The 22,456-nt window shown below is 46.9% G+C and overlaps 1 long non-coding RNA gene across 2 annotated transcripts in view; it reads right to left on the bottom strand.

Moving 5' to 3' along the window:
- LOC121014644 (uncharacterized) overlaps nt 1–8,257 on the bottom strand; it is a 32,273-nt gene extending 24,016 nt beyond the window's left edge. Inside the window, exon 1 of one of the 2 annotated variants that reach the window (XR_005783326.1) lies at nt 7,350–8,257. This is a non-coding gene — a long non-coding RNA (uncharacterized LOC121014644). The remainder of the gene's footprint in view (nt 1–7,349) is intronic. The other variant, XR_005783325.1, reaches the window with a different exon arrangement.
- Nucleotides 8,258–22,456: the final 14,199 nt, after the last annotated feature.

Genomic DNA, 22,456 nt, shown 5'->3' with positions numbered 1-22,456 from the left:
CCCCAGAGGCTGGTGTGTAGGGAAGGCCAGGTGGGCCCTGGGACAAGCCTAGAAACAAAAAGACACTGCCCCTTTCCTCGCTTCCTCTCCTCCATGCTGCCCCTGAGTGTTCCTGCTGTGGGCTCAGTCGTGTTCTCCCCCAAATTCATATGTTGACACCCTAACCCCCAGTATCTCGGAATGTGGCTGTGTTTGGAGATGGGATCCTTAAAGAGGTAATCAAGTTAAAATGTGGTCATATGGTTGGGCCCTAATCCCATATGACTGGTGTCCCTATAAGAAGAGACTGGGGCACAGACAAATGCTAACACACTGGAAGAAGGCAGACATCTACATGCCAAGAGAGACCCTCAGGAGGAACCAACTGGCCGACACCAGATCTCAGACTTCCAGCCTCCAGAGCTGTGAGGAAATAGATTTGTGTTGATTAAGCCACTCAGCATGTAGTACGTTTTTATGGCTGTCCTAGTGGACTCACACAGCCCCTTCCCACCTTTCTAGTCATCCTCTTGCCCACTGGGTGCTGGTGTCCCCCAAAGAGCTGCTCCCCTAGCCAGCCTAACAAAGCACCAGAGAAGCAAATGCACAATGCCTGGTCACCATGCTCTCACATATGTCAGGCCAGGACACGTCAACGAGGGGACACTGTCAGGCAAGATGTCCACTTCTGTCACACTGCGAAGACATTTAGGAGAACACGTGTCCTGTCCGTCTCGTACCCTACACAACTGGCAGTCCCCTGCTGCAATGGGTCCCAAATTCACAGGCTTAAATAGCTGTGGGTATCACGGAGAACCTGATAACAGTACAGACTCCTGAGCTTGCCCACAGAGATTCTAAATCAGTAAGCATGCGGTGGAGTCTGAGAATCTGCTTTGAGGTGAACCTGAAGCACAGCCAGTTTCAAGAATCGCTGACCTAGCTGCCTTTGTGTGAAGGATGCCCCTGTGTTTCATAGGCCACTTTGAGGTTGGGTCCCATGTGTGAGGGAGAATGGCAGTTAGGATATTGTTAGCAGAGCTCCCCAAAGTTCATAGTGCATTAACACACAAATGCCCACCAACTCCGGAGAAGAAGACCTCTGAGAAGCCCCTCTGTGTGAAGTCCGATGGGCCCTTGCCTCTTATTTCCTCCCTTCAGTGAAGCCCAATTAAAAATGATTTCTCAGAGTCCCATATCATAGAATACTGGAGCTATATCCAGGCACCATAAGGGGTCATGGAGCTCAAGCCCCTCCATTTTCCTATAGAGACTGCTGTTGGGAGGCCAAGTAGCCTGCTCAGGCCACATAACCAGCTGGAGCTGGAAGCCAGCACAGGTTTCCAGATTCCTTGTTGGGTTCTTGCTTTCTCGACTGCACTCTTAAACACCATTCCAGCTTCTGAATGTGACTCTGACAGTAAAGAAAATAAGGCTCCCATATGACTTATTGAGCACCTGTATGCCTGGCACATCGTATGCATTATGTCATTAGTTCTCACGATAGCCTCTCAGTAGACCTCATCCCCCACGCTTTTTATTAGAGAGCCTGTCCGATATCACACACACAATAAAGTTGCATTTAGGATTCATCCCAGGCCTGCCTAACTCCAAGTCCCAGATAACCCATAATCTGAGGACACGAAGCCTGTACTTTTTAAAAAATAAATATGGGGGCACCTGGGTGGGTCAGTCGGTTAAGCATCCAACTTCGGCTCAGGTCATGATCTCACGGTTTGTGGTTCGAGCCCCGTATCGGGCTCTGTGCTGTCAGTTCAGAGCCTGGAGCTTATGCTTCGGATTCTGTGTCTCCCTCTTCTCTCTGCCCCTCCCCTACTCATGCTCTGTCTCTGTCTCTCAAAAAATGAATAAACGTTAAAAAAATATAAATAAAAATAAATAAGAACAAATTTGACATATAAAATTGTGTAAGTTTAAGGTGCACATCCTGTTACTTTGATACACTTTATATATTGTAATATGATTGTCCATGTAGTGATACTTGCCACATTACATAGTTACAGTACAATCTTATTGTCTATATTCATTACACTGTACTTGATTTCTATGGCTTATTTAGTACATACTTACAAGTATGTACCTTAAATACCATCACTCTTTACCATGCCCCCCATCCCCAGGTAACCATTTTACTCTCTGTTTTTTTATGGGCTTGACTTTTTTAGATTCAAAATATAAGTGATATCATATAGTACTTGTCTTTATCTGTCCGATTTCTCTCACTAGCACAATGTTTCCAAGGTCCATCCTTGTTGTTGCAAATAGCAGGATATCTCCTTTCTCGTGGCTGAATAATATTCCGCTATGTATATGCACCACATCTTTTTTATCCATTCATTCATTCATTGATGAGCATTTGGGTTGTTTCCTTATCTTAAGCCTGTACTTTTTGAACTACTGCCAAAGGGTGCCTGGGTGGCTCAGTCGGTTAAACGTCCGACTCTCCATCTGGCTCAGGTCATGATACCGTGGTTCCTGAGTTCGAGCCCTGCATTGGGCTCTGTGCTGATGGTGTGGAGTCTGCTTGGGATTCTGTCTCTCCTTCTCTCTGCCCCTCCCCAACTTGTGTGCATACTCTCTCTCTCTCTTTCTCAAAATAAATAAACATAAAAAAATTTTTGTAACTGCTGCCAAGAGCCAGAAGAACACCAGGACTCTCTTGCTGGGCACACAGGTCTTTCCTGACAGGTCACAGATGACACCCTTGATGAGGTGGGCAGGGCAGCAACACCTATGCCAGGAGCCAGGGCAGCTCCACCAGAGGAGAAGATACTTCCCGCCCTAATGCCAATGGCATCTGGTTTCCAAGAGAGTCCTTGGCTTTCTCTTGACCTCCTGTTCTTTAAGATGGGGCCACTTCACATCGGCTTTGACAGCGGAGGTTACATTTCACACACTGTCATCTGACATATCTCATTCTCTTCCTGGACCTACAGAACAGCTTCCTGTGGGACTCCCCAAGCTGATACCAGCTGCCAGGGCCCAGTCACAGTGACCCAGTACATGGTGGAGGAGAGGGTGTGGGTGACACGGAGGGGGTTTCCCCCACACCCACTGCCTTTCATGACAACCATTTTTAGTTCATAGGTCTTTGCTCTCCTCATCCTTCAACATGGCCTCCTTCAACAACCCCCCTAATCCCCACCCTCCCCCACTCCCTGTCCTATCAGAAGATTCTAGCCTCTTTCATTGACAGAAATGGGTCTGTTCATTCATTCATCCTCTTGTTCAGCAAATATTTATTAAGTTCATCACGTGTGCCAGTCACTGTTCTAGGCATGGGGAGATACAGCAGTGAATGAAAGACACCAGCCAAACAACAACACAGACAAAATGCCCTCCCTGCATCATGGAGCTTCCACTCTAGCTGGGGAGATAGAAGGTGAATAAGAAAAATAAGAAAGTGTAAAGTAAGTAAGTGATAAGGATAAGTAAGTAATAAGTAAGTAAGTGATAAGTGTGAGGGGTGATATAAAGGAGACCAGGGAAAGCCTTATTCGAGTTACTGTTCAAAACAAAACAAAACAGAAGAAAACCATGAAGAAATGAAGAAACAACCATGTGGATATGGGGGGGAGGGGGGGGGGGGTGGAGGGGGGGGCACAGTATTCTACTCAGAAGAGCAATTGCCAAGGCTTGGAGGCAGGAGGCAGAGGGGAGAGACTGGGACAATGGGAGATGAGGGCCCTCAGGTGGGGAGAGGAGATCATTCTCGTAGAGGAAATTCTGCAGGGTTTGGCAGAGGAGTGCCGGGACTTGAGTTCTAGCTGGACGTCTGTGTCTGCCTTGTTGAATACAGACTAAAGGAAGGGAAGGGCAGGAGCAGGGAGACCACTGCAGGGATTCGGTAGTCCTGGGGAGGTTTAATAGTGGCTTGACTACAGCAAAAAGGTGATAAAAAGTGGTTGAAAATATAGTTTGAGGACAGTGTCAATATCAACTGTTGACTGCCTAGAACCTGAGCAAATGGAAGAAGGAAAGTGGTTTCACGGCCTTCCCAGCCCCATGCCTCCCCACCACACACACTTAGAAGCACACGTGAGCCCCCACATCCCCACACCCCTTGCCCTGCCGACAGATCCTAACAGTCCACAACTTTTCTAACTCCTCTCCAGTTACCAAAGCTTGCATGTCCTGACTTCCCAGCAGAATGTCCTTGGGCTAGTTATTTCACCACCCTGGACTCCCTCTTTATCTGTGAAACAAGAATAAGGATTATATTCCCACCCCCACCCCCCTCCACCCGCCAAGGTTGTTGCGGAGTTGAGCAAGAACCTATAATCGCAGAGCACGCGTAAGCCACTCCATCATGGATAATCACTCTTCCTGCAACGGGCCTATATAACCACGTTTGCATCCTGGTCACGCCGACCCGGGTGTCCAAGCCGTGGACCAGTGTGAACTGGTCAGGAACCGGGAGCTGGGTGCTGGGTCCCCGCAGGATACAGACGGCGGCACCTAGGCCCCACCCAGGGAAACATGCACAGGCCCAGGAACTAGCTCGCTTCGCAGCCTTCCTGGGCCACAGGGGAGGGGACAGGCCGCAGCCGCTAGACACGGAGCCTGGGGCGCCGCGGAGCGGCGGGAGAGAATCTTGGCCTGTGGGGCCCACCCGGGCCTCGGTCGTGGGAAGGCCGCGCTGGAGCCCAAATCCTGGCCATGGCCCAAAGCCCGGCTCTCAGCCCCCTCCCGCTCGCCGCCCGCCACCCTCCAGCCACCGACCCATCCTTAGCGCAGGGCTGGCTCTTTCCTGCCACCAGGGGCTGTTTCTGCAGTATTTTTGTCTGGGACCTTTAGGCCTTTCCCTGCTGGGCACTGCAGACGCTTCCTGCAAGGCCACTAGGGACACGAGTCTCCCTTGCCTTGGCTCCCACGGCCCGGTACCTGCAGGGTCGTGCCCAGAGCTGCTGGGCTGTGTGGGTCAAAATCCCCAGTTTGAGTCCTGCACTACCACCCTGGGGCTGTATGGCCTTGAGTGGGTTGCTTAACCTCTCATACTCCACTTCCTCTGTCATTCACAGGGCGATTAATGCCCACTGGGTGGGACTGGCGTGGGATAAAACAAAACTATGCATACAAAGCACTTAGCCCTGAATCTGTCAGTGGTAAATGCTCAAATGATGGATGGCTTCGTTAGAATGAGTATAATGTAGGCTAGCAGGACCTACCACCCATATTATATAAACAAAATTAGAATGAAAATCAACAAAACATCCTATCCTTTTCATTGCCAAAAAATGTTGACTATGTTTGTATCCTCTAACTTGAGCTCAGAGTTCCCAGCCTTCTTCCAGAGAGCATGCACTTTTTAGGTAAGTTAATACCTTCGGATGGGAAAGAGAGAGACAAACTCTCAAAGACACCATTTTATTTATTTATTTTACTTTTTTTAAAGTTTCTTTATTTTTGAGAGAGAGAGAAACAGAGTGTGAGCAGGGGCGGGGCAGAGAGAGAAGGAGACACAGAATCCCAAGCAGGCTCCAGGCTCTGAGCTGTCAGCACAGAGCCTAACGCGGGGCTCGAACCCATGAACCGCAAGATCATAACCTGAGCCAAAGTCCTTCACATAACCGGTTAAGCCACCCAAGCACCCCAAGGACACCATTTTAAACTCGCTGTGATTTCGGGGTGTGCAATAAACCTACCCAAAGGTATTCAACAGAACAGATCTTCCTCCTCCCTGCTGCGGACCTGCCTGCTGCCAGCCTCCCTGGGTTTCCCTTCCTCACAGGCAGCACAGCCCTTCCAGAAGCAGGTGAGGATGGGTGGGTGCTCCCCCTTATCCTGGCTGGGTATTCACAAGTCTGTGAGCCAAGGGGCTGTCTCAGGGCTGTCTGGGTGGGCGCCAGAGGATGGGAGAGACAATAGAGAACAAGTGCTGGGGCCATTTTCTTTTCTGAAAAGATCTTCATTTCCACGCTAATTGCAATTTCTAGCCTGCCTCAGTTTCAGACTCAGCCTTATTTGCCGAGTTGTCTGGCAAATGGCTCCTGGCGTGCTTCCCCCACCTCCTTTTTCTTGGCCAGACATGGCCAGTCATAAATTGACAGGGAAAAACACAGCTCTCCAAATTATTTTGGTGTCTAGCCTAGGGTTCTTATGGAGCTTGGGACAAATCCCAAACAGGTCTCAACTGCCGACCTCACCTGGCACCTCTCAACTTTCCTACCTCACCTTCATTCCTCTCTGCCGGCCACAAATGAATTCCTTCTTCCTCAAACCTTCCCAAGCGGCTCCACACACCAAGGACCACATGAAGGCTAGAACCAGACCCTGTGGGAACCAGAGGCCTCTAACCCAGGACTGGACTAACCCTCCCATCTGAAAGGCCCTTACTCTGCTACTTACCGAGGCAAAAGCAGCGAAGGGCTGAACTGCGGGACCGACCAGATGTGAATGGAGATGGGGAATGTGCAGGTGGAGTTGGAGGGATAAAAGGAAAGTGTCCTGAGAAGGGCGAAGCGTGGAAGTCAGAACAACATCTGCAGTCAGGTTGGTTTCACGAGACCTGTAGCTCCAGGCCTCAGATTGCAGAGGCACGAGTTTGTTTTTAGTACATTAGGGCGAAACCAGGAGTTGCCTTGGGTTTTCAAGCACAGAAACTATGATGAAAGCACACTTTTTTTTTTTTCAAAGGTGGGAAAGAGAGTGGGTTCAGTGTACTGAAAGGCTCAGGCACCTTATATGAAAGAAAGTGACTCCACAGGTGTACATTCATTCCTATCCTTCCAGTCCCTTCATCCGCGAACCTACTCTAACCTCCAATGAAATTTAAGCTTACAAACTGAAGGATTTCAAATGGGTCATTTTTCTACAGGGTAAAGTTCATAAAAGGGGGTCTGTGTTTTGACAGCTGAAGGAAAAAAAAATTACCTAAATTGATGAGGGAGAGGCCCCTGGGTGGCTCAGTGGGTTAAGCCACGGACTCTTGAATTTTGGCTCAGGTCATGATCTTTCCAGTTCTGAGAGTTTGAGCCCCGCGTCTGGTTTCCTGCTGACAGCACAGACCCTGCTTAGAATTCTCTCTCCCTCTGCTCTCCGCCCCTTCCCCTCACTTAAAAAGACTTTTTAAAAAGTGATAAGGGAAACAAGGGATGCCTGGGATGCAGACCAACTCATCTCATGTCAGCGCGTTAAGACTGAAGACAGGTCCCAGGTGAGAAGAATTATAACCATTTAAGAGAACTGACCTCTAATTCTAATAAAAAGGGTTTGTTTATATTTTCAGCATTTTATTCTTTCGGTTGCCAGAAGATAGGGGATACGTCACATTTAGTGCTGACTGCCACGTTTTGTCATGAGAACAAGAATTGTGAAGTATGTGAATCAAATCGGGAAATGGGCATTACCTTGACCTTTAGAGCATCCTGATTGGCTAGCTATGCTGCCCTCTCCCCGGGCGTCAGCAGGGTCATAAACGCAGAAGAAGTAGAAAGGCAGGTGATCAAACAAACCTGCAGAAGCCTCAGCTGCAGCACCGAGCTAAGGGAGGAGGAGGGTGGGCGCTTGGTGCTAGGTTCAAGTCCGGTCGGTCGGTGCGCCTACAAGGGAGCACGTTATCCCCGCTAGAGGGTGCTATGGGGCTGGGAGGGGACTGGAGCAGTATGGTGAGCGCCCGCCCGCGTGCGTGAGACTAGGCGTGCCCATGAAGTGGCCCCGGCGGTCTGTGTGCACGCGTCTGTGTCCCCACTGCTCGCGGGCAGGACAGCGGGGGCAGCGACAGCGTGCTGGGGCGGAAGAGTCTGAGTTTTGCGGTGGCGCTCTTCGTGAGTCTCCCGGGCGAAGCCGCTCCCCTGCACCCCTGGCCTGGGACTGATTTCTGGGGGAGGTGGCGCGTGTGTCTGCGTGGCTGTCCACCTGGGCCATTACGGGCCCTCACACAGAAAACGATGTTTCTGCTCCATCAAGGACTGCTCCACCCAAGCGCTTGCATCAGGTCCAGGCGGGTACAGCAGGGCTCGTCCATCCAGGCCTCTAAAGGAAGCTTTTCTCTGCCCGGGAAAGCAGCTTCTCTCCGGGCAACATCCGTCAAAGTCCTGTCGGGAAACCTCGCACGTAATACTAATGCGCTTGGACAGATTCGAGGACAGCAGCCGTAAAATTAAAAACCATACCAAAGTCCCGGAGTGGGATTGAGGTGTTTTTCAGTCTTCAGCAAGCCGCCCCGGCACCTGGGTGGCGGGCGTAATTAGTGTTTACTGATCAGCCGCAGCCGGGGTGCGGTAACCACGGCGACCGCGCCGGGCCTCGCACCACCCCCAGCCCAGGAACCTGCCGCTCCGCAGCTCCGCCCCGCCCCTGCCCCAGAATGCCCCGCCTCCTCGCGCTCCCCATTGGTGGTCGGCTCCGGCGCTCCTGAAGCCACCAATCACCGGCCGCGTCTTCTTACAAAGGGTGGAGAGTCGCCTTCCTGAAGCCATGCTCTCTGTACAGGAAAGCTAGGCTGATGGCTCAATTGAGGTTAATGAAAACTCCAATCAGAGAGGCAAAACGTGAGCGGGATTATCGTATTTACATAAAGGAGCAATACGAGAACCTGAGCAGCCCCTAACAGCTGGCCCTGGAAAGGTTTCTGTGGCAAAGGGCCATCAGATGTGCTCATCCTATATACTATGTACACTCTAGTTCGGGTTCCATCACCGCCTAATTCCGTGTCACTTCCATCCGGGGGTCTCTGTTTCCTCAATTTAGAGAGGACTGGATAGTCTGTCGGGACCCTTCCAATTCTAAATTTCTATGAGCTGCGGAAGCTGAGTCACCCCCCGGGAGCCAACGCTGTTTAGCATTCAGGCCTGAACAGAAAATCACAGAATGGGAGTCTGGTTTGACTTTTTTTTCTGTCCTTCTGTCTACAGAGGAAGAAATAGCTGTCTCATTCCCCCTTGCCAGAAGAAAAAAAAAAATCAATAGGTGTTTAATCTGCAAGGGAGATGAATTTCCCTTCAACCCAAGGAGATGTGGAATGGCTCTGGGCTGAGGTTTGATTGAAGTGTCAGGTGTCAGAGCCCGCAGGGATGATAAACAATCTCCCTCACCCCCTCGCTTTACAGATAAGAAGTCTGAGGCTCAGAGATGCTGGGCACCTTGCGCAAGGCAGCCCAGCTTTCAGAACAGAAATACTATGCCCTTTCTGTCCCATCATGCTGGACAGCTCGGACCATCTGCTTTCCTCAGGGACTCAGGTTTGCTGTGCCTCCCCCTCTTCTTCATCCTCTCATACTGTCCAATAATAATTGGCAACATACACATCCAGCCCTCAGAAACTGGAGACAAGGACCAAGCTGAGTTTTCTGATATTAGTCAAGGTAGATTCCTTGAAGAAAGAAGAAGGTGCCTTTAACTTGGCCGCAATCTGAAGCTCTGAAGCATTCCAGTGATTCTACAACACATAGGCTTTGACTCTGCAGGACTTGCAGATGATTTCACAAAATTTCCAAACCTTAAAAGGCAGAGTGATGAAGCATTGCATCAGCAGCATAGTGGCTAATGGCTGGATTCTCTTAATTTCCAAATATCCCATACCCACAACATAGAATCAGTTGGATCGGGTACCTGTAAAATCTTGCAGCCATCCAAGGATAGATTTCCTCATTTTACCAAAGGCACCAAAGATCTTGGCATCTTGGACCACCTCCTCTACCCCAGCATCAGGCATTTACTGAACTCCCCTACAATCTCGTCGATGGTAAAGGCTTTTGTGGGGCAAGGGAAGAATCTCAGAAGCTTTCCTCTGGCCTATTCTTGTCTTGCTGTCTCTGCCCACCTTCAGCCACCTGCCTCCCCCACCACATGTACCAATTTAAAACAGCTTTCAGGCCCCCATGATTTTCTCCTAGTTTTCTGGTTAATTCTTAAAATCCAACTTTTCCTTTTGTTTCATAATTTCTCCAATGCTGTTCTAAAATAGACAAACAGCAGTCAAATTGGTTAACCATCTGCACAGAAATTGGAAGTTCATGGTGATGTCTAACCAAAGAAAGAAAGAAAAGGAGGAGGAAGTGGAGAGGGAGGAGGAGGGGGAGGAGAAGGAGGAGAAACAAGATAAAGATAAAGGACTATAAAATGCATCCTATAGAGCAAAGTTCAAAATCTTTTCCACCACGTTCAAAGCGGAGCCTACCCCATCAGTAATTGGTACTGCCCATTCATTTAACTAACCTTTGAACACCTATTCTGTGCTGGCACCGGGGATACGCTGGTGAACAAGACAGATACAAAAACCCTTGCCCCTAGAGCACACAGGCTCCAGGCTGTAGTGGGAGCTGCTGGCAGAGACTTCCAGTGCAGGAACGGAGTGAGGCATTCAGTTGGATAGTGAAGGAACAGAAAGGAGGGTGGATGGCTGGAGCAAAGTGCTCAGAGGTACAGTGGTAGGAGGTGAAGTTTGGAAAGGGGAGGCAGGGCCAGATCTTTCAGAACTCCGTACTCTCTATTAAGGAGCTGTAATTTAATTTTAAGTCCAATGAAAAACAATTGCAGGGTTTTAAGCAGGGGAGAGGCATGATCTGATTTACATTTTGTAAACACCACTCTGGCTGCTGTGTGGCTAATGGAGCATAGCATTATCTAGAGAGGAATCTTCTTGGCATGAGGAAAAGCAATCCATTCAATTATCTTGAGTCAACATCCCCGTTCTGGACTTTAATTTGCCCCAGGAGGAAACACTGGTACTGGTTATCCCACCCAGTCTAACTTGGGCTGTAATTAATTTTGGCCTTTAGGTTTACAAATCAGTCACTTATGACTTCTTTGGAATGAACCTCTGGGCTAGTGGACAAAAATGAGCTTCTAGACCTGCAAAGCTCTGAACTAGATTCTGTCCAAAGTCCTGGGAGGTCCTATGAGCAGTGGGTCAGAGCCCTCAGACCTCTCTCAGCCACAGCCATCTGCTTTAAAATAGCCTCATGTTTATTGACTGAAGGAGTAGGTGAAGGAAGGAACAAATGGGGGGGGAAAAAGATAAATGGCTGGCTGGTTGGCTTCTTGAATGGATGGATGGATGGATGGATGGATGGATGGATGGAAGGAACCAGTGTGTGTGTGTGTGTGTGTGTGTGTGTGTGTACACATATGCATGGAGAAAGAGAAAGTTTGGGCAAGTTGGAGACAGACCAGGTAAGGTCTCAGAGGAGAGGGAGAGGATAGATTAAGAGGGCCAGTGGAGAAGCTAATCTGGCCTCTAAAGCCACTCCCTACTTATTCTGGAAGATCCCTCAATAAGCCTTCCTGTCTCTTTGGCTGCCTGGACACCTAAGGAAATGACATGAAGCAGTGGTCACCTCCAAGCCCTTTGCTCCTGGAGGGCAAGTTCAACTATCCTCTCTTCAGACCCTGCAGCTGCATTCACCCCTCGCTGGGAATACAGACTTCAGGTTAGGAAGACCCAGAAAGAGAGAAGTATGGGGCTGCTGAGACACCAGATTAGGGTTCCCTGTGGGTTCAGAGACAAAGGTAGAAGCAGAACCCTCCCACCCCCACTGCAAGGCTGGTTCTGTGCCTCCCAAGGACCCACCTGCACAAAGGCAAGGCTATTGGGTGCCAGCATGGTAAGCGGTAGTACCAAAAAGGCTTATCTGACCAAGTCATTGTCCCCCACTCCCAAACTGCCCCTTAAGAAGGGAATCCGAGGCCAAGAAACAAATGCAGTCTGTGAGGTTAACACCTCCTTCAACTAGGAGCCACTCTGTCTTGGTCTCCAGACAGAGAAAAAAGCTTGAGATGGAACAATGTGCCAGCTTAGCAGGACTGGAAAATGGAGACCACAATGCCACCAATTTGCTGTGCATCCACTCTGCTTGGGAAAATCTGGCATTTCTGATTCTGGTGGGAAGTCCCACTCTGCTCTGTTAGCAAAAGGCTGAGAGACCCGGAAACAAGATGCAGTGCCTGAAAGCATTCTGCAAGGTTTGCTTTTGTTCTCATGCAAGGTTTCCAGCAGGAGATAAATGCTTTCCACATGGCCTGAGAGTGGAGGAGGCTTCTTTCCACTCGCTTTTGATCCTTAGACACTGCAGCATGTAAACAATCATCATCCCACAGACAGTTTCCAGAAACAGAACTTCACTCGCTGACCTCCTACCCCCACCTCCGAGCAAGATGACCATGTTCCCACACCATCCTGCACCCCACCCTGCTGCCGACCCAAGAGCCATGCCAAGTCCCCAGGGAGCTCATCATCCAGAGAGGAAATGCCTGAAGCAAAGGATGCCCTTGGTGGCCATTGTCTGTGGTCACTTGGGCTCCCTGCCCAAAACTGTCTTCCCCAGAGCCCCTGGGCAACCTGACTGCCCTAAGATAGACCACAGTCCTCTCCTCCTACTAGCATGAAATCAGATTAGAAGAAACCTAAGGGCAAGGGATATACATTCTTATTGATGGCAGTGAACACATCAATTACTACAGATTTACTATCTCTCTCTAGGCAACTTGTAATACATAACTATAAAAATATTCCCTTCAAATACTCTTTGATTCCACTTCCAGGAATCTATTCCAGAAAACAAGCAGGAATGTGGCAAAAGGGAAAAAATTATAAATAACTTAAGTGCCCGACAATAGAGAGTTAAGTGGTCTCTTGTACTTCGAGTCAACAGTCACATACTCCTATCAAATATAATTTTTTAGTTCACATCCTGATAAATACATATTTGTTTATAATGAGTCACATATGGGTACTACTGAACTAAAGACGTTATGTGCACTACAAAACATACAATGTGGAAATTTTGGCCAATATTCAAATTTTTTAATTTTATTCATTAATACTACAGAAACATTTTGGCTTTGGGCGACATGATTTTGGATATGCTCCATTATTTTTTAAAATCCTATCTTCACATTTGGTGATGCAACAATGGAAAGGTCAGTATATTTTTATATTTGGTTGTAATAATTGCCATAACTGGAAGCAATCTTTTATAAAGACACATACAAATAGAAGAAAGGCATAATTGGACACACTTATTAATAAATTAATTTTTCTTTCTCATGTACTAAGTATACAGACTTTTATTGAAATTAGGCTGAGTAAATTTTCTACTGCTATGATGTCAATCAATAGGTCTTACATTCTTTATATTTTAAACAAATGCTTCCAAAACACTAAAAACTTAACTGGAAGATATTTAAACAAGGTAGCAAATTCTGTTTCCACATTTTAAAGTGAGTGTATGAGAGTTTTTATATACAACTGCACTTTTTTCCAGCAATTAAGTCATAGAACATTGGAAATCTAAATGCCCTATTTCTTTCAAAAAGCTTTATGTTTTATTTATTTTTTTAAATGTCACCATAATTTGATGAGACAAATTCCATGTAATTATATATTTTAAGAGTCAAGTAACATAATATGGGAAGCCACAAAAATTTCTAAGTCATTTTTATATTTATTAACTCAAGTAATTTGCTACATGATACACATCTAATTTTGTGTACATAAAAGATTTTTTGCTCATTCTCTGTGACCTTTCTATTCTAACGTACTATACGTTAGAATATTTTATATTATAATATATATTTAATATTTTATATTATATAAACATATTATATAAATTATATATATTTATATAATGTATTAAAATTATGTAAAATATTGCAAAGGTTCTACTATATATTAAAAGCTTCATTTTATTACCTGAACCGCATCACTGATACTCAGTATAGAACTTCCAGCTTCAAATCCTTTGCTATAGAGGTTTGTAAATAAATTTCAAGTGTGGCATAAATTATTAGCTGATGTTTGTTGAGCACTTACTATGTGCCAGGCATAGTTTAAGCACCCTACCTATATGAATTCATTTGCTTTTTGCAACTAGCCCTCATGTAGACACAATTACTATCCCTATTTTACAGGGAAGGAAACAGACACAGAGAAGTTAGGTAACTGGCCCAAGGTCACACCACTGACAAGGAGCAGCACTGGATTTTGAACTGTGACATCCAGGATCGAGGGACGACGCTATTCCCCACCATGATAGACCATTATCTGTGCAATGACGCTCAAGAATCTTGTTCCTGAAGTCAAAGCAGGTGCCCTGTCTGCACTTATTACTTCCATCCTTTGTTGTTGCTGCTGTTGTTGTTGTTGTTGTTTTAACCATTGTTAAAGATCTCATTTGATATTCAGAATATATGTCCTTCAATTATCCTTCCTGTAGTGGCTTACAAAAACAAAATTCATGTGTTTTGTTTTGGAAGCAGCATTTGGCAACTGCCATAACTGAATCATGTTGGAAACATATGTACTTTCATCCAACTCTGTGGCAAAACTCCCGCACGGCATTATGTATTCTCATACTTGTTTCTTCAAACATTCAGCAATTGTTCTCCTTGCATCTTCCAACAGTATTTTCTGACAAAATACTACATTTCAGTTCATCCCTGCATTTTTTCCATGTGTTACTTTGCCCAGTTTTACCATGGTATGTGGCTTTTAAGCTGCTGAGCATGTATTATTAGTAGTTTAGCAAAAATGTTTAAGTACTGAAATATTGCATGACTTTAAACATTGGTGGGAGAATGTTTTCGATGTTTACTTTTTAACATTTTGCCTGTGGTGATACTCTCCTTAGCTCATACCTTAGAAGCTAATATCTCTGTATGTAATATAGAGTTAAGGTAAGGCCATCATGAATGAAATGAATATATATCCATTATTTACATAATCTTCTCAAGATATGAATATATTTCTGGCTGACTTTCAGATCTGATGCTATTGGGTTTTTTTTTCTTTTACATCTAATCAGAATTATGATGAGCTCATGCTCAAAGCTGAAGAAGAATCCACTCTGCCATTTTCTTGTTCTCTTCTCATGCTCTACATTTTCTTTGGAGGAAGATTTTTTGGCTACCTGTTCATTTTATGAAGGTTATTATCTAAAAGAATATAATCTGGCAAAATCTCTAAGCCAGACTCAAAAACTACAGTAAATCAGAATTTGCTAAAAGCAAACAACGCTGTTGGACCCGCATTGGCCACAGATAACCAGGGGACTAGCAGACTGGGTGCAACACCATGGTGAGTCCAGGTATTAGAGTATCAGTAAACCAGTTCGTTCTTATACTTGGATAAAAAGACATATGGGAGGAAGTTGCAATATTTTCTTCCCTCATCCTGAGGGATTGTCATTCATGTACCCCACAAGAGACTACTTTTCAGTTATTAAAAAATTATGTTATAGGGGCGCCTGGGTGGCGCAGTCAGTTAAGTGTCCGACTTCAGCCAGGTCACGATCTCGCGGTCCGTGAGTTCGAGCCCCGCGTCGGGCTCTGGGCTGATGGCTCAGAGCCTGGAGCCTGTTTCCAATTCTGTGTCTCCCTCTCTCTCTGCCCCTCCCCCGTTCATGCTCTGTCTCTCTCTGTCCCAAAAATAAATAAAAAATGTTGAAAAAAAAATTTAAAAAAAAATTATGTTATAGAAGACTATATATAAAGACATGGGGGAAATAGTCACAATATACTGACTGGTAAAAGTTTCAGAAACAGGATATATATGATAATTTAATTTTCTACATGAAAGTGTATACCACATATATGATAGTTGCTCACATAAATGGCAGGAGGCAAATTCAAATGTTTGTCCAACAATACTTCATGCTCATCTGCACCTGCACCAACCTGCATCCTTCTGGGTGAAGTGTGTGTGGAGGGCACATATCACCCAGGAAAAGGATAAGAGAACACGTCTGACCTTCAGCGCTAACACTTCAGCAGAGATGAGCTCATGTGAGTGGGGGAAGGAGGAGGGGGAGGCCTGGAGTCAAGACTCAGCTTCATGAGAGCAGTCCAGGTGAGCCATGAGCTGCCTGAAAACTGGATGGGCACCAGGTACTTGGGCGGAGGGGGAGAAGAAAGTGTGAGTCAGCAGGCACATTTCCCAGCATCCAGCTCGGTCCTGGGGCAGACTTTCTGTCAGCTTGGCCTTAAGTAATGACTTGTGTCATTATAACACGGTTCTTCCAAGGAACCTCACAAGACTTCATGGCTTGTTCTCTTCACATGCCAGACAACGTGAGTTGGGATCGTCATGTCAAGAGGAGAGAGTTGCTCTTTATGTGCTAAACCGAAATGGCGCGTCTAGCATCTGGGAAATGTTAAGTCTTTGGCCTGAGGTAATGGGTCCCAAACTGTGTTCCCGTGGGTTCTGCTCAGCCCTCACATCCCTGTGGTCCCTCATCTCCAGTCTTCCCACCTCTGAAGGTGGGGGCTTGCTTTGGTTTCTTGTTGATGCTGACACCGAATGGCTGGTGAGTGCACCTGGCCTCTCCATACCTATTTTAGCAGCTCTTCTGGGACTGATGGGAGCCCAGGGCAGATATCTGAGGTGACCTAGGACTCACGGCCCATCCTTGGCCATGGCCATTCAGAGTCCCACATTCCCCCTCTCTTCCTGCGCTCACCACAGAGGAGGGCTGGGTCCCAAACCAAGAGACACCAGTGCCAGGCGGAGCACATGAGCCCCAGAAGAGTTAGGGAATGAGTTGGACAGAAGCCCTGGGTTGCCTGTCATTGCCATACCTAGGGGCTTCCTTCCTGTTACACACACATCGAAAAGGTGAGGTTTTTACTGGCCCTGCTGCTGAAATCAGCCCTGGGTCTGTCAGGGCTGTATGTGGCCCGACACTTGTTTCCTTATCCCGGGATCAAAGCCTTGGGCCAAAGAGATCATAAAATAATAATAGTATTTATTATAGCTGCCATGTATCGAGCCCCAATAAAACAATTGGCCCTTTACACATATTCTTTTTTTTAACTCCTATTAACAGCACCTTGAGGGTAGGTTCTTTCATTTTCATTTTTTATAGATGAGGAAACTGAGGCTCCAGGGTTAAGTTAATAATTCACCCAAGGTCTCACAGCCAGGAAGTGGAATGGCCAGGAGCTGGTGAGCCCGCATGCATCTGTCTGGGGATCCCGCGTTCCTTCCTCTGGGCAGCACTGCCTAGGCTGTGACCAGTCAGCATGCCGTTTTAGCTCCTGTCCCAAGGTCCACTCTGGTGCCCATGAGGAACCGGTGGCACTTAGCGACAAGCGGCCTGGCGGCAGCAGGCATGACACTCTCAGACACCCTGGCCACCTACTCTGTGGGATTTCACTCCACAACCCCAGCAGCCAACACAAGTGCCCCTGGGTGAGGCCTTCTTAAATGATATCAGATGCTCCCTGAGATGGGGCGAGGGACAGGTCGCAGGCACTGAGATCTGACAGTAGAGAGCAAGCCATCACGGAGTGAAAGGGGAAGCCGTTTGTGCACGTCCATTCGGCCGTGAGCCTGCTGTGGCCCATGCACCAGCTTCCCGGCCTGGCTGCCCTCCCGCTGCACCTCGGACTCTGGATGCACGAGAGGGAGTGCACGTGCATGGGTGTTCAGTGTGACAGAATGTATGTGCACGCACGCGTGTGTTTAGAGGGGCACACGGACTCTCAGCCCAAATTGGGGATTGTACTGTCATTTGAGGCACCCATGGCCAAACATGTGCTCTGTACGCTTGCCAACTCTGGGGCCTCTGTCTAAAGGAGCCTATTTTATGGGTGAGAAGAAAAGCCGCACACGAATTTAAGAGGCCACCAGGAGAGCTGATTATGATTTTTAAGAGCTAATGCTACCACCCACGACTCAGTGTTTATAGACGACCTTTGCTCACTGTCACTATCGTAAACTGTGTGCAAGACACTGTATATACGGGGACCAAGCGAAGCACTTGGAGGGCAGAGACAGTCAGTACTAATCAAGGTGCCGGGAGGAGAGAGGGCCCCGCTGCTGGAGGAGAGGAGCGCTGAGACCAAACAAAGGCAGAGAAGGCAGCTGCTCCCGCACGCAGCTGTGTGGCAGTCTATTGAAGGTGACAGATCCCGTTAAGTTATGCAGTCAGGCGCACACAGAGGAGCCGTGTCCCCGTAAATCAACAACAGGCCCACGTCTTTGGGAAGGCTCTTGTAAGCCTGGGGGGTCTGAACAGGCCCACCGCCTGGGTCAAAAGGAAGAAAAAGAAAGGAAGAAGGGGGTCTGTGACTGTCCTACAACTTTGAAAGCCAGGCTTTGAGCAGCAGAGGTGGGGCAAGAAGCCCAGGGACCCCCCAACCTCCTACGCCAGAGCCCTGGGAGAATCTTGGGCCCTAGAGCTGCCGCCTTGGGCCCCACACTACCCAACCTGGTGCAGACAGTCCTGCAGTCTGGCGGGGAGAGGAGTGTGCTGGTTCCTTCAGGACAGTTTGCCTCTGCTCCTGGGTCTGTCTCAGCTAAAAGGCACTTCTCACTGACAGCCACAATGAACTAGTCTGCAAAATGGGACCCTGGATCTGTTCCCTCTGGTCCTTCCAGATCTATCAATTCTGATTCCATGACCGCGGAGATTGGGGGTGACATTCCCCCTCGAATGGTGGAAGCAAGGTGGTCCCACCACTGGAGCGGGACGGACCAGCGCAGACATTGAGCCCACATCTCTGACCACGTCAGGGCTCTACTTTGCAGCTGCAACATTTCTGAAATGACACTTGCTCCGAAACAGTGACACCGAAATAAAACCTAACAGGTTAATCACTTAAAAACTCTTAGTTTGGTAAAAATAAATAAATAAATACATAAATAGAGCCTTCAGCTCCCTCTCTTTCGTTTTGCTTTGGCTTCCCGCCCCCCACCCCCATCACCTACTGCAGACAAAAGCAGGAATTAATCACTATTATTCACAGAGCAGCACGGGTTCCTGCAGACATCATCAAAGATGCTGATGCCTCTGGGAGGAGGTGAACAACCTCACTTGTATTGACTTCCAGTACTATGGAAACAAAGGGAAGGTGAGGAGAGAAGGGAAAGAAGAAGGAGGAACTGTGGCTCTCTCTCCACCAGCCCAGGGTCTGCCTTGTCGTGTCTACCTATTCTATTTGTAATGCTGTGCACATTGTTGAAAATCACATACCTGGGGGAGCATTCTGCTTCCTTAAGGGAAAAGCTCTTTTTAGTATTTAGAAAGGCAAAATCTCTTTTGACTACAGAGATCTTTTCAAAATGAGTGGGAAAGTTTCACGACACTGTAAAGATGGTCAGAATGGTTAATTTTATATTATGTATACTTCACAGCAATTGTTTAAAAGGAAGAAAAACCTAATGGGAATAAAAAGAAAAGTGTTCAGTTGTTTCCAGATCTAGCCTCTGGGAAGATTGTTGTACAAGCCCGCTGATGCTCTTAAGAGTAAGGAAAAGCACTCGGGCCAGCACAAGCTCCCAGCCTTGGCCAGTGATTAACACCCAGCATGGGCGTAACTCTGCTGTGGGTGCCCTGCTCCAGGTGGATCCGTCCTCACACTTAGAATCCTCACCCTTAGGGGAGCCCTGTGGGTTAGTTGGTTAAGCGTCCGACTTGGGTACAGGTCATGATCTCACAGTTTGTGAGTTCAAGCCCTGCATAAGGTTCTCTGCTGTCAACAGAAAGCCAGCTTTGGATCCTCCGTTCCTCTCTTTCTCTGCCCTCTTCCTGCTCTCTCCCTCTCTTTCTCTCTCAAAAATAAATAAACATTAAAGAAAAAAAAAGAATCTGAGGCGCCTGGGTGGCTCAGTCGGTTGAGTCTCCGACTTCGGCTCAGGTCGTGGTCTCACGGTTCATGGGTTTGAGCCCCCCATCGGGCTCTGCTGACAGCTTGGAGCCTGGAGCCTGCTTCAGATTCTGCGTCTCCCTCTCTCTCTCTGCCCCTTCCACACTCACACTTTGTCTCTCTGTGTCTCTCTCTCTCTCAAGTATAAATAAACATTTTAAAAAATTAAAAGAAAAAAAAAAAGAATCCTCACCCTTAGAATCCAGGGCAGATCTGAAGTTCCTGTGTCCACAGGGTGTGGCTTAGCTCAGAGCCTTTGGTCCAGGCTACTTCTATCCTCAGGCTAGATCAAGGGGGAACTGATTCTCAGAGGCCATGTTCCAAGGCCACAACCTTTGTAAGGGCAGAGTATAATAACACTCATCAAAGGAATTAATTCATTCAGCATGCCAGGCACCATGCTAGACACAGACAGACCTTGCCCTCCTGGAAGCCCCAGGAGATGCATGTAAGTACCATCTGTGTAGTCACAGGGCCAGCATAAGAGTTACAGGAGCACATGGGCAGGATGCTGTCTCAGAGAAACTTGGGTTTGAGGATCTGTGCTGGGAGAGCCCCAGGGAATAACGTTTATGTCGGAAAGAGTGACTTCAAAAGTTAAACACTGATTTATCATATGGCCCAGCAATTCCACTCCTAGGTACATACCCAAAAGAACTGAAAGCAGGGACTCAGATACCAGCACACTAATGTTTACAGCAGCATTATTCACAATAGCCTACAGGTGGAAACAAATCAGTTTCCATTAACAGATGAATGGATAAAATGTGGCATGTATGTGTACAATTAGTATGATTAATCCATAAAATGGAAGAAGTTCTGACATGCCACAACATAGATGGACCTTGAAAACATTCTGGTACGTGAAATAAGCCGGACACAAAAGGACAAATATTGTGTGATTCACTTATCTGAGGCACATAAAGTCATTAAATTCATGGAGACCGTAGATTAGAGGGATTAGAGGTTACTAAGGGCTGGGGTCGGGAAAATAGGAGTTATGGTTATGGGTGTAAAATTCTTATTTGGAATGATGAAAAAGTTCTGGCAATGGCTGCACAACATTGTGAATGTACTTAATGCCACTGAAGTACACAATTAAAATGGTTAAAATAGTAAATTTTGTGTAATATATGTGTTTCCACAATAAAAACAATTCTTCATTTACTTAATTCCTCCTGGGGGGAAAAAGCCCCATATCACTCTCATATTACATAAGATTTCCACAGGCAGAGAGAGAAGAAGCCAGTAATAGGTGGATTTTTGATTCCTTCAATGGCACACTGGATTTTCAGACCAAGATGTCCACTGGGGGGAAAAAAACATACTGGATAAAATAGAAGCAAATTCCTTAAAAGCATCACTAAGCTGACCAGATAGTAACTACCAGGCTGGACTCAAAGCAGAAATGGGAACCCACAGAGGTAGCAAAACATGAAAGCATCTCAGCTGTTTTCACCTTCAGAGCTAAAAATGGGCAAACTAAATGGGTTTTACTTTAACAGCCTGTTGGGGCAAGAAAACGGAAACCAAGGCTTGGGGATCCACCGAGACAGGGAACCCAACAGGACACCCTCCCCACATGGAGGCCTCCACTTGGGCCCAAATCCATTCTCCCCACCCCACATAAACACACAACCCAGGGGTCATAGTGTAGATCGCTTCTGCAGCTAGCAGGCAAGGCGAGGAAAAAAACAAAAGGAACACATCCTTGGCCACTGGCCCTAGAATGGATTTGCAGCCCAGATTCACAAGGAAACTCACCCTCAGAATCTAGTGGAAGGTGGTCCCAGATGGGCCCAGCTTACGTGGTATGCACAGAGTCAATAAATATTAGCAACCACCATTACCACCTCCCATCACCACCTCCATCTCACCACTCTCTGCCTCCTCTCTGCCTTTTGTGTCTTCCAGCTGCACTGGCTTCCTCCCATTTCCTGGAAGCTCCCACACTCTCCCGCCCCCGGCCTTCCCCTTGGGGCTCAACATTTGCTCCATGATCAGCTGACCCATACTCATCCTCTTGACCTTGGCTCCAGCGGCATTTCCTCAGGGAAGTTTGATCTGACCTCAAGTCTAAGTCAGGCCCCTTTGTAAATACACCTTTATAAAACTTCCTTCCTTGCTGCCAGAGCACTTAAATCAGTTTTGAATTAGACATTTATTAGTGGGCTTATTTGATTAATATCTCTGTCCCTCACAAGACTATAAACACCTTGGTAGCAGGAAATATATCTGGTAATATTCATCATAAATTCTAGTATTTAACACATAGGAAATACTAAAAATTATTTTTGAATGGCTGAATTGAGGGAGCTCAGAACACAGAGCTTGCCCCAACTTCGCCACTTATCTTTTGCCCTTTGCCAGGCACTGATCTTCCTGCAATTTAGTTTCTCCTCTTGTATAATGGAATAATAAGACCCACCCACCTACTTCTCAGGGTTCTTATAAGGTCCAAATAAAACCCAATATATGAAAAATTTTACTATAGGATTGTAGCTGGAACAATATCACATTATGCTATATGACTAATAAGTACTTATTGAGTACTTACTATAAACCAGGCACTATGCAAAGTGCTCCAAATACATGATCTCATCTAATCTTTATTTTAAAAACTGTGAAGAAGGTATTAATGTCTTCATTCTACAAACAAAGAAATCAAAGTCCTAAAATGTTCAAGAAATTTGCTTCATCTTCAACTGAGAAATTTGGGGTCAGAACTCAGTCTCTGATCCTGGCGCCTGCACACTCTTAACCCCCATGCCTCAGTGTCATCCCAGAGCCCCACTGAACCCAGCACTGCTCTGAGGCAGCAGCATCTACTCTGGAACCTACTGTCTGGTTGGCTAGGAATCAAGGAGCG

The sequence above is a fragment of the Herpailurus yagouaroundi genome, unplaced genomic scaffold, assembly GCF_014898765.1.
Source record: "Herpailurus yagouaroundi ecotype Mexico unplaced genomic scaffold, PumYag 203, whole genome shotgun sequence".
In the NCBI taxonomy this organism is placed as follows: Eukaryota; Metazoa; Chordata; class Mammalia; order Carnivora; family Felidae; genus Herpailurus; species Herpailurus yagouaroundi.
Note: the sequence above shows the minus strand (reverse complement) of the source record. Positions and strands in the feature narration are given on the sequence as shown.